We start from the raw sequence: 12,475 nt of genomic DNA on the forward strand, positions 1-12,475 counted from the left end.
AAAAAAACTTATTTCAAATAAGGACATATTTTTGCCTTAAAAATATTTAACAGAAAATGCTATTTTTAAACTTTGTAAGAGATAATTTTTTTGTAGATTTAGGATTTGGATGCTTTGGTCTTCCTGTAATTTCTCACTCTAATTTTAGTTCGTTGCTGTACTTGTAAAGCTGTTGTTCATTACTTCTGTTTCCAGTAACATCAAAGTTTATGTAAACACTCTTTAAAATAATGTTTCTATCGTTCTTTTCCCAGGTGTAGCCTTTCTCTGCAATGCTCTTTTAGGTTGAAGATGTGGCTCAGAGAAATTATTTTCAAAGTACGTGCTATAGATAATGTTAGTAGACTCCTCTTATAAATTTTCAATGTTTTCATTATTTTCCCATTCTTATTTTTACTGTTTCCAGGCTTTTAAGTTAAGTAGTAGAATCAGTTTAATATCTGATTCTCCATCAAGGGACTTCCTCTATCTTTACCAAAAATCAGTTATTCAATTATCCTCTATTCCCCAGTATTTTTATATGTAGACATATATATACTGCATGTATAAATGCTTTCTCACTTTGTTCTCAGAAAAAGATTTCTTTAGCTTCCCAATCCAAATGAATCAAGAGATCCGCAGAAAAAAAGGACTTTTCTTCAAAGGCTGAAATAGCTTCCAACTGCTTGTGTACAGCTCTGTCCCTGTTGTGTAAGGGAGCTGCATTTCGCATTTCACTTTAGCTGTGCCCTATGCATGTCCTGCTCCTTGCTCTCTCCCAATCAGGGGTATGACGTGAAGGACAGTACCATCACATTCAGCTCTTTATTCCTCTATTGAATTGCACCAGTTTTTAGTGTCTAAGGTTCCTTCACAGCCACAACCGAGAAAACTAGATTTGTCGTGCAGAAAGCACCCTTGGGGAAGCATATACATAAGGTCTCCTACTCAACAACAAATAGCAGGTTAAGTAGGCTTTTAATCTAGACAGATAAAAAATGTCATCTGTTTTCCTAATAGAGTATAATAGCTTCTCTCATTGTGTAATAAACAGCCAGGAAAAAAAAAAAATCCATTATTTCCCGTACATGCAATAATAGCTTATCAGAAACAATTACTAATAAATAAAACCAAACTATACTTCAAACAAACGACTTGTCTTCAAGAATCTCAGAGAACTTCCCAAACTTCCACTTGCCTCAGATGCTCTATAAAAGACAGAATGTTTAATTTCTTATTAAAATGAGTGATAGGAATACTAAATGACTTTTGGCTAAAGACTCTACATGAGTGGACCACGTGAGCCTCCCTGTGTTTGACATTCCCCACAACAGATAGGAAAATCAACAGTCCCATGATGACTTAGCAGGAATGTAGTGGTTGTGCAATTCTTGGAAGATAATTACATAAAAGATGTTATGTAGGCAAAAAATAACGATGACAGGACCAGGATCCAGGAGTGTACCGAAGGCTCTTGCTGGTCGTGCCTTCTTCAACCTCATATCACTCATCAAACCCCACAATGCCTTAACCAACTTCTTTTAGGATTGTGTACCATGTCACAGGAAGGTAAATGGGAAGATGATAGAAAATGGTCTGTGTGTAACATATGCATGTAAAGCTCTAATTTGTGATTGATTTCTACAGCTGACTTAAAAATCCCCAGGAAGTAAAGTCTGTAACAAAAGTGCTAACCCAGTCTGACCCACAGCAGCACTACTGGGCGCCACCGACATATCAGAGAGTGTGGAATAAAGGAGAGCCATATAAAGAGGGTAAAATGAGGGGTTAAAAGTCACACCAAACTTACTGGAAAGGCCTGCAGGCTCCTCAACCTTTATTCTTTAATTGGGAGGAGAAGAGTTTTTACTAAAGACTAAGTCTACAATGTAGGCCGGCAGCCCAACTGGGCAGTACCCTTGATTTGTGCAGTTCGCAGCAGTTCTCTTCTAAAGTCTTCATACAGACCTTTTTTTCAAACGTAGGAAACATTTTTAAAAGTAAAAAGGTATTTTACTAATTTTTTTTAATGAAACCTTGACTGCCAGAAATACTTGAAGTTGGTAATCATTTGCAGACTCCTTTCCCCTTCCTCACTGCAGGACTGAGGGCAGTAGCACAGCTGGCTGTCAGCTCAGCCCTTATTACCAACACCAATTATTGGTTAAAAAAGCCTACTATTAGTATCTGGCTACATTTATTCACACAAGACGTTAGGAAAAAGAAAGTGAAACCCTAACCTTGTGATAGTAAATGTGTCTGTTTTTATATTTTATCGCAAACCTTCAAATAAGAGGAAGTCATGAACCATTTTATCTTTGGTTCTCATTTAGGGGCAGAGTTAAAAAAAAAAAAAAAAGCATTGTAAAAAAATCCCTCCTCTCATGTGATCTTCCTGGCAGGTATCACACTTTGGAGAAAAATCCATGACAAAGACAGCAGCAAGAAAACTGAGTGCAGTAACTGAAAAACATCTGTAATTCTGGATTCTTTCACAAGGAATAAGTTTAATAAAATCAAAGCCATTTAAATGAAATCAAAATTTATTTTCCACTAGCAAACACTTGGGCTAGAACTGGATATAAACATTAAAATACATAATCAGCGTTGGCCAAAGATGTGTCCTGAAACACAGCAGGAACAGCCATTTGAGAGAAACAATAAGCAGACTTACTTAATCAATCCAATACTGCATTTAGATGGGAAAGTGCTTGAATAATTTTTATATTAGTAACAACATCTGTTATTACATGGTAGACATTGTTAAGAAGACAGTACTTACTAAAAATTACCAGGGGAAATACTTTATTAAACCTATTTAGAACAGGTAGTATGGGCAGTGTGTTGAACACCACTGTATGGTAACTTGTGTGCTTACAAACATTATAGGTGCCAAGGTAGACAACAAGCTATCAGGCTTTGGGTTATACATCGGTCACGGGAAAGGTGAGGAGACATCATTTTGTTTCTCGTGTGCAGTTAGTCAAGTGAATCTAGCAGGAAGAGAGGAAAGTGGTATGTATGTCTCTAAGTCTTGAGGCTTCATTCCTGATTTGCCGTAACAAAACCAAGCAGATTTTACCAAGAAGAAGCAATACCAACTCCACCTAAAATAATAATCTTTTTAGCAGGAAGGTCCCTCTTCCAAAACTATGAGAAGACACTGTGTGAGGTCAGTGGGATTTTTGTCAAATGCTGTTATATAAAGAGGATATAAAGAGGTTTTGGGTGGAGATCTGATTCTGTCAATATGTCCATACATGTCAAAATAAAATTTTTTATCACAATCTGCCAAACTTTGGTGCTAAGAGTCACTTAATTTATCCACAGAAGAAAATATGTATTGGAAAGGTGTGCCACATCCTCTAAATGCAGAAGTAAATACAGAATATTACCAAAATGAAAATGGAAATGTCAACTGTATTCCAAGCAAATGACACTGACCTGCAATAGGATTCATTTTGCCCGTGTTTAATCTCAATTGCTTATTTCAGTTTTGTAGCTGCTGAAGAGAGATAGACACCTCTAGGCATGTAGGAGAGGTACTGTCTTTAAGGGCTCGTTTCTCTCTGCTTTTGACTAAAGAACTGAGGTCATCAGCTGAGGTCAAATGCCTAATGCTTAGCTAAAGATTGGTAAGATGAAGTCCAGCTGTACAGTCTCACAGTTCTTTACAAAGAAGTCACATGCCAACACGGACCTTCCATGTCTTGCTCATCTCTGAAGACATAATTTTGTTTTAGATTAATTTTTTGGGTGGGTTTTTGGGGGGTTTTGTTTTTGGCTTTTTTTTGGAAGATGGCGATTATTCCTGTGTTTACAAAGAGCAGCTAGAGTTTTCTTTTTTAAAAATAAAAAGAAATGCTTTTCATATATATTGTCAGCTTAACAGCCTTGGATGGACAATTTTCAACAACATTGTACTCTTTGGCCTTCCATAGTCTCTTCTACAGGCTTCTAGCTAGGATAAAAAGAAAATCTGCTGCAAGGATTATGTACTTTCTATCAAAAATAAATAGCATGGTGAAAAAAATGTAGACCTACATTCTGAAGTATATGTACACATGGAGATAAATGTTCAGAACGAGTTGCAAAATTCTTTTACTGGAATTTTCCTCATTTTATCCTAGCCTTTGTTCTAGAACAGTCGCATACTTTGGGACTGTTGGGTGATACTTACACAAAAGCTGTAAGGCTTGCATGAACAAGGGTATTTCTTGAACACATCCAGGATTATTGCTACAAAAATGTTATTCTTTAAATAATGAATATGTTGACCATTTAACTTGACAGTACCTGTCATACTTCATCAAAGACAAGTTAGCATAGTTAAGGTCACCAAAAGGAAACTATTAAAACATAAATGTTGTCATTTCTTGTGATCTGGTACTTTTCCTACAGCACTACATATCACTTTCAAATTGCCTAATTAAGAGTGATGCTTTCCTTCTACTCTGGTTCTAAAATGTGAGCTTTTGCCTGCCATGTATTTCTATTCTTTGTGTACACAGGGAATCAATTGATTTGTAATAAAAAAAATCCATTAATTCATAATTAAACCAATAGCAATCTCCTTTTTAAAATGACTTGCTCAATTTATTTGAAACAAAAGTTGAAACTCTGTAAACATAAATAATTTCTATGCAAATTCCTTCCATGTTTGGCCCTGATTAATCCAGACCCTGTTCCTCAAATCTGCCATATGCAGATGAACCGCTTTGCCTTAAGCAGTCTTCCATCTGCACTCCTCCCAGGATTAGTTCATAAGATATGCAAGCCTCCACCTTTTCCCTTCCAGTTGCTATATTTAAATAACCAAATTCTTAGTTCATTTTAAAGTATAACACTCTGAGGATGCATATAGGTTCAACCGACAGACATTAATTTAAATTTATTTGGCCATAAAACTATGGTTCTGTTTGTATCAGTATAAATCTACCTCAGCTTACTTTCTCCTCTATCAAGTGATTTGTATTCTACTTTGAGAAATGAAGTTTGGTTTGTGAGCTAGTTAGCAACCTTCCCCCCCCCCCCCCTTTTTTTTAGAAGAAAGAAGTCAGTAAACAGAAAATACTATCTCTTCGTAAATTCAGATCATAAAGTAATTTCTAATAAGGAGTTCAAAAGAGGTTAGAAAATATGAATCCATTTTTGGAGTTTGGGGCATCAGCTCATTAAGGGTAATATTGCAAGCTTCCAGTTTGAAAAAGGCACTGAGTCAAATTTGTAATGATTTCACTTTCAAATTTCTTTTATCTCAGCTGCTGCTACTTCAACAAATACAAGTGCTTCAGATATAATAGGCAGACTAATGAGCATTGCAGCTGATTACTAAAATATTGTAATACTTCCCAAGGCATAATGACATCTTTTTCAAAATTAAGAAAACAGAATACTTTTCTTCTTTACTGCTATAGTGTATGACCTCAGCCTAAACTACAAATCCAACTTTTCCCAGTACTGTTGAAGCAAGCAGTGTCTCACTAGAATTAATTTTGTTTTAGGAAAGTTTATAATTTGCTTTTGTCGGTGTGTTCACTATGGCTGTAGTGAATTTAAAGCCCATCAAGTACTTTCACAAATTTCAAATTCCCTGTGTTATATTTTGATAGTCCTTATACACGATTATTTTTCATTCACCACATTTGTAGTTTGGGCATCAGAAGACAAAAGTCATTTAAATGTTATGTTTCAAAAGGAGAGAGAAAATTATTCCCAGGAGACACAGCACCACCTCTTACCACAGCCCTTCTAGAAGACATCTGTAAAAATACTCCAAAAACACATCTTTCAAAGTTTATTTCTGCTGGATGGGCTGATAAAGAGGATGGGACAAGGGAAAGATATTATGAAGGGATTCTCATATTCCAAGGCACAAAAATTTTGAGCTATGAGTTTTATTTTAAGCAACCTTGAGAGAGAAGAAACCTAAGGCCAAAGAAGGAACAAAGATATTGAAAGCCACCTTTGCCTCCCTTGTCCCTGTTCTGCAAGTTCTGTGCTATGCATCCAAACAGGCCTACAGAATCTTCCCCGAAAATTAAAATGGGAATGGTAATTACCGTGCCATCTCCAGTGAAGTGTAACTGCTGGATTTTTTCCTAAGATTAAAATTCAGCCGTTCAAATTTCCCAGCAATTCCGACTCCAAGGATTTCAGTGAAGCCACATTTATCCTAGAAGTGCAAGTTCGGTAAAATGCATGCTAGTATCTATCAGTGTTTATTTAGTAAGGAACCTGGGCACATGCTTAAGACTGGATGAAGATTTTTAAGAAATACCGTTTACTGAAATGGAGCTGCAGAGAGTGGACAGTACTGAGTATTCAAACAACTGAAACCACCCGATATGTATAAATCTAAATTGTTTCATAATATGTTTTTAAAAAAACCCAGAAAATGCTCAATATGACCCACAATATGAGACATCTGTGGTCCTCAACAGCAGAGAGCAACTAGCAGCATCTCAAGGGCCTCGTCATGTAATTCAGAGATTTTTTTTTTTGGCTCTCTTTCATTCTGGGTTTGAAGACAGATTGCTTTACAAGGTACATCAGCCTGCAGGGAATAGCAATTTCCTTTTTCCTCTGCAACAAAACAAATGTAACTTTTAAAACTGTTTATCTTTGATCAAAAATATATTACTTAGCACACTAAGTAAACAGCTCTATAATTTGTCATTGAAATTATTGCTTCCTGTGGCTATTTTTAGTGTTTTTACATTTGCTGGGCAATTGGTAACAAGAGCTGATATCCTTGCCATTTGTTTTTTATTTTTGTAATGATCTTAGAAAAAACATTTTGAAATATGAGCTGTTCTTTAAAGTAATGGATAAACTACCATGCTGCCAGGAATTATACGCAACTTCCTCACTAAATAATCATGGGAACTCAAGCAACAACCACAACCCACACACATAATGCATGAAACCATACGGAACACATATATTACATTTCTGCGGTAACACATTCACCCAGGAAGTCCAAGGCAATGATCAGAGTATTAAAAAAAAAAACAACAAACCCACACACACCTCCGTCTCACCCCGCCAACCATAAAACCAAATGCTTTTAGAAAAAAAGTTTTAGAAGAGGGTTTGTAAAATCAAAATATAGCTTTTTATTGGACTCTTAAGACCATTTCTCTGTGTTTTCCTGATTTACTAAATAGACTGCAGATGTATTTTGCAATGCACTATGTTACTATAACTCATCCTCACATTTTATTCTTAACATTGTGTAAGGCCATAGGGTAACACTTGTTTCTTCAGAGCTATCACTTTGTGTCATGGTTCCTTATCTTTTCTTGCCATCTTTTCTCTTTGGCTTTCATTTTCTGAAGGTGTCATCATCTGAAGTCTGCTGTGGCATTATGAGTCAGCATGCTACTGTTTATTGATCACAAGCTCTAAGCCAGCTATCCCCTTTCCCTTCGATTCTATGCAAAACAATGTCTTTGATCTACTAGTTGTCGTTTCGGGTCACAAAGAGAACATTTTTTGTCTTCTTCATTTGGCTCTGAGGCGATTTAAAACTTGTGTCTCTGATTTCTTTGCTATTTAACAAATTCACCTTTTGCTGGAGGGAGGTATAAATTAGGACACCCAAACACACTGCAATTTATCAACTTCTTAATATCTTTTAAAGAGGCGTTTGGTGTTAGAAATGGAAGGAAGGAGATTGTGATTACGATTTCTCTCTATAGCCCAGAAAATTTTTGCCTGACACTTGGATATTGAGCCAACCTAGACATTCTTTCTTTTATTCCTTAATTTTAACTTTCCTTTGAAACATTCCTGCCAAGTCCTAATCTTACCCTACATACACCTTTTTTCCCTGTTACTCTACTCTATACCCACAGAGGTTCCTTGTGACTCATCTTCTTTCTTACTTTAGAGGAAAGATTCCCAGTATTTGGAAAGTAGCAACACTATTTCATAGCACCATCTACTCTCTTCCCTCTGACATTATAAATGTGCTATCTACACAGTACTCTAAGGTCTTCATAAAGTGTCACAGCACTAGGTAACACGCCAAAGTTAAAGCACAGTCATTTATAGCTGCAGAATAACTTCATTTCACCCAAAACTGGATTTCACTCTTGAGTTGTTGTCCATCCACTTCTGTTAAAGACTATGGAAGTTCTGCAGATAAGCTACAGTGTAGACCTGTGTTTTTACTATTTATCACATTCCTAGCTGAAGCTATACACATTTAAAGTGTGCTCTTGGTCCAAGCTGAAAATTTGCCACAATCATAAAAAACAGTCTACATTCTAGAATTCAGTATCATTCAGTTTCTTTAGAAAAATCAAACAATATTGGGAATCTCTGGAGGTCTTTGATCTTCTATGTTTTCTCAAAAAACCAACATCCTAAACATCCTTAAAATGAAGAATATATTTTTATTATTGCAGTAATTGTTAGGGGGGGCTGCCATTACCTATAAGTTCAGCTGTAACATTACCTTAAGAAATGCATATGGCAGGCTCTTCTGGGAAAATCCCAAGCTTAGCTGACTGCAGGCGTCCATTCAGCAGTTCTGGAGTAGCTACTTTTGCAGATCTGCATCAGAGATGTAAGGTTCTGAAAATATGAAGGACTCTTGTTTTTCCCATCTTTTCTTCTCAAAAGCAATCCTTAAATGTCTGCCCAGGGCAAGAGAACTTCTACTGGCAGAGCTCAGGCACAAAAACTTGAGATTATTATGCGGTTTAGATTATTTTTTTTCTTTCACAGATATACATGTACCAAGAAATTTCTGAAACATAGAGATTATGAATGAAGTTATCTCACAATAAGTCTGCTACGTACTTCTTGTAATTTATTCACTAATACAGGCCAGGGTTTTGAATGGCAAAAGATATGGATCAGAAGTGCATCTGCAAAGCAGGGCCTTTATTTCCAAAGGGTAAGTACAACACTGTACAATTACTTTTGTTCTTGGTTTTCTCCCATATAAATTTTTGTGCAGGCAAATATCATTAGAATTTGAGGATGCAAAAGTGATGGCAAAGTTTAATGTGCTAGCCATCTAATCAAGACTGTTCTTTGGAACTTAAAACATAGCTAAAAAATACATTGACAATACCAGTATCAGCTGCCCATGGACAAAGATGATGATGATAATAATAACAACGTGACCCAATGGAATATTAAATACAAGACTCAGAGAGTAGCTCATGCCCTACACTATCTATCTATGTATTGTTTGATCCTACCTATTCTCTCAGGTATGCTCAATAAGGTTTAGAAAACTTTACAAGCCCAAACCTGTAGAAGAGATATCAATATAGTTTAGGCTTAAAATCAAACGTAGTTTAGACTTAAAATATGATCCTGGTTACCTTATGCAGGGTGTCCATATAGACACACACATGAACCGATGCACACACATGCACACGTATGAACAAAACTACATGGAAAATCTTTTGAACTTTGTAGAAGAAGCAGCTGTGCACTTGCAGTTGTCAAAGTCCCCAGCTGTGCCTTCTGTGTAAGATCATGCAATGCTGTCTCCAGATTGTCAGGAGAACGTATTAATTTTGCACCATTTTCTGTTCCCTTTACACTCTTTGTCATGAAAATGAGCATGTATAATGAAGAGAACATGAGAGGCATTAACATTCGGTGATAACTCACTTCACTGTCAAAAATAGTGGTCACACAATGGGAAGTGGCATGTTTATCCAGTCTCAAGGCCAACATAGGCATGAAGACTTAAAAATGGCATGGCACTGCTATATTGCATTTCTTTTGAAAAGATTATATCATATGCAGATGCAAAAACAACATTATGATTGACAACAAAACAAAAAAAAATTTTAGCAAATTGCCAATGTTACAAAATGAATTCCAAATTTCCTTCTTTTTTTCCAAAATTTCAGGAATTACAAAATATTTTTGTCTTGAAATAACCTTGTCCATATATATCACTGCCAGAATCACTGAAGCAACCTTTGTGGCTAGAATACAAACCTCCTTGAAAACTAATTTCAAATCCCTTTGTGACAAATTACTTCGAGCCCAGTGTTTGAAAGACATCCCTTTTTGCTGTTGTTTCTGAAACCCGGTCTTCTGTGTGCCATCCTCTAACCCACAGAATATTTTGCGGTTAGAATGTAGGGAACGGAATGAAAAGAAAATGCTGAGCAACGCAAACACTAACATTATTTGGCCATCTGAATTCAGCTAAATAATTTTCAGCTGATTTTGTATGGTTGAACATGTAAATCACCCATCCTGACTGCTGCCAACTGCTGCAGTAGCAGCTGCTCTGCCTGGCCTCCAGACCAGTGCCTTCTCCTGTTCCCAAGCACAACAAGTCAGAGGGGTAGAAGTTTCCTCCAACAGTTGGCAACCCACCCTCTGACCTCCTGAGGAGCCAAAACACAACCTCAGAGGGCCAACGATGTAACCGCATCGTGCGGATAGGAAACAGAACATCATTTCCCCCCTAATGCTGCACAGGAAAAAAAAAAAAAAAGAGAAAAAAACCCCAACACACCTTTTTCTGCAAGATTTATTCCCAGCCTTGCTGTAACAGGCTCCACACTCTCCTCGTTCATCTGGATCTAACTCAGGATTTTGTGTAAGAAGAGATGATCTGATAGCTCTCTACCGCTTAGTCTGTCCCCAAATCTTCAAGGATAGATTACTGGCTTGCTCTCCATTCACAAGACGGCCATGAGGGCAGCTTAACCACCCTGCTTCTGCAGGTTAAGATTATGGGAAAATAAGACACTTTATCTATCATGCAGCAGTAGGAATCAAAAAATCCTATAATAGTAAGACAGGGATGCCCTCAAAGCTTGGGCTGGGAGAGAATTCAATCCAAAATAAGCTTGAAGAAATCAAATAGGTATTTCCTCACAGTCTCTATGCTCCTGGGCAGTGAATCAGTGATTTCCCAGTTATATTAACACAGTGGTAAATGCCCACATTCTATGTGTCTCTCCCTATTTTGGAGATATCATGTTCTTCTACCGATCCTCCCCATCTCTTTGGCTGGAAATGCAAGGTAAGAGGGGGAAAACACTATCAAGAAGGATCTCCTGAACCATCAGATCCAACACCTACTTCAGGAGTGCACAACATGTGGCATTTTCATATGGTGACCAAACGCCAAACTCCTGAGTTAGAAAGGGCAAGAATACCAGTAAAACAATGTCTGTCGTCTGGTAGGCAACATTGTTAACATCGTTGCTCGCACAGAAAATGGGTTTTCTCAACAGCTTCTAGAAAATCTCTCCCATGATCCTCGACTTGATTACCTTTCCCTAGAGGACCATTATGCTTCCCTCATACTCTTTTGAAATGCTGTTCCAGGAAGTTCAAAGTTATTCTGAAAAAGAAGAAAATTAGTCTCTTCCTTGGTTTGCATTTAGCTAAGTCCCATCTAAAGCCCTGATCCTTCACAGCAACCCTGTGTGCATACTGCAGTGCCTACAGCAGTATTTTGTTTTTTGGCAGACATGTAGTATTTAAGTTCAGACCAAACGCAAGAGCATCAAGAAAGGGGATCTTTTCATTCCCACCTCTTGAGTGGAAGAAGCACAAACCATTTGTGCCATAGAAAGTAAGGTATTTGCAACAACCTTACCATACCTGGAAGTCTAAAGGAACAGATATTACAGGATGTCAGCTTAGTCCTTTGTCAGTATTTGCAATATTACTTATGCAGCTGAACAGAGTGAATCACCAGATGACTCAACCTCCAAAACACCACGATAACAGTAAATAAATAAATAAAGCCCTTCCCTCACACCAAGAAATCGCACGCATACACACATCCTTACTGAAAAACCTGATTGAGAGGAATTTGAAAAGAAATAAATGCAATTTGAATTTTTTAAAAAACTCATCAACCCTGCTATAGTTCCCATGAATAGACTGATCTGATTTGTTAAATCTCTTTAACCTTCAAAGATGATTAGGGAGTCATTTTTGTTGTTGTTGTTGTTGCTGTTGCACAAATAGATGGATACATTTCCCAGCAAGTTTTGGAGACAGGCTGGTAGTAGGTACAATTAATTCAGCACATATCATTTACTGCATCCTCGCTTCTTTCACAGAAATCCTTGCCAACTGATCCCAGGCAGAAGATTGGCTTTGGTTCTGCAAGCAGCTGCTCATCTTCCCACTTTGCTGGAGGTAAGTTGTCACAGTAAAGCAGCTGCTAAAAGAGTGGGAGGGAGATACCAATGAGCAGAAACAATTGTGTTGATAAAAAAAAAAAAAAAAGAAGGAAAAAAAATAAAGGAGCAGCAATCTCACTTTCTTCAAACAGATTGGGTTATACTACATCTTATTTGCCTAAAAAGAAACAGTGTAACCACAAGTTAACCTTGAAATATGTGAACTCTTGGAAACTTACACAACTCGGAAAACCAACAAAAAATAAATCTACCGATGAGATATGATTCTACTGATAATGAGTTCTGTGATCAAATTTGACATACTCAGAGATCTGAGGTTCGTGAAGATTCAGTGCAGATTT

The sequence above is a fragment of the Gymnogyps californianus genome, chromosome Z (assembly GCF_018139145.2).
Source record: "Gymnogyps californianus isolate 813 chromosome Z, ASM1813914v2, whole genome shotgun sequence".
NCBI classification, from domain to species: domain Eukaryota; kingdom Metazoa; phylum Chordata; class Aves; order Accipitriformes; family Cathartidae; genus Gymnogyps; species Gymnogyps californianus.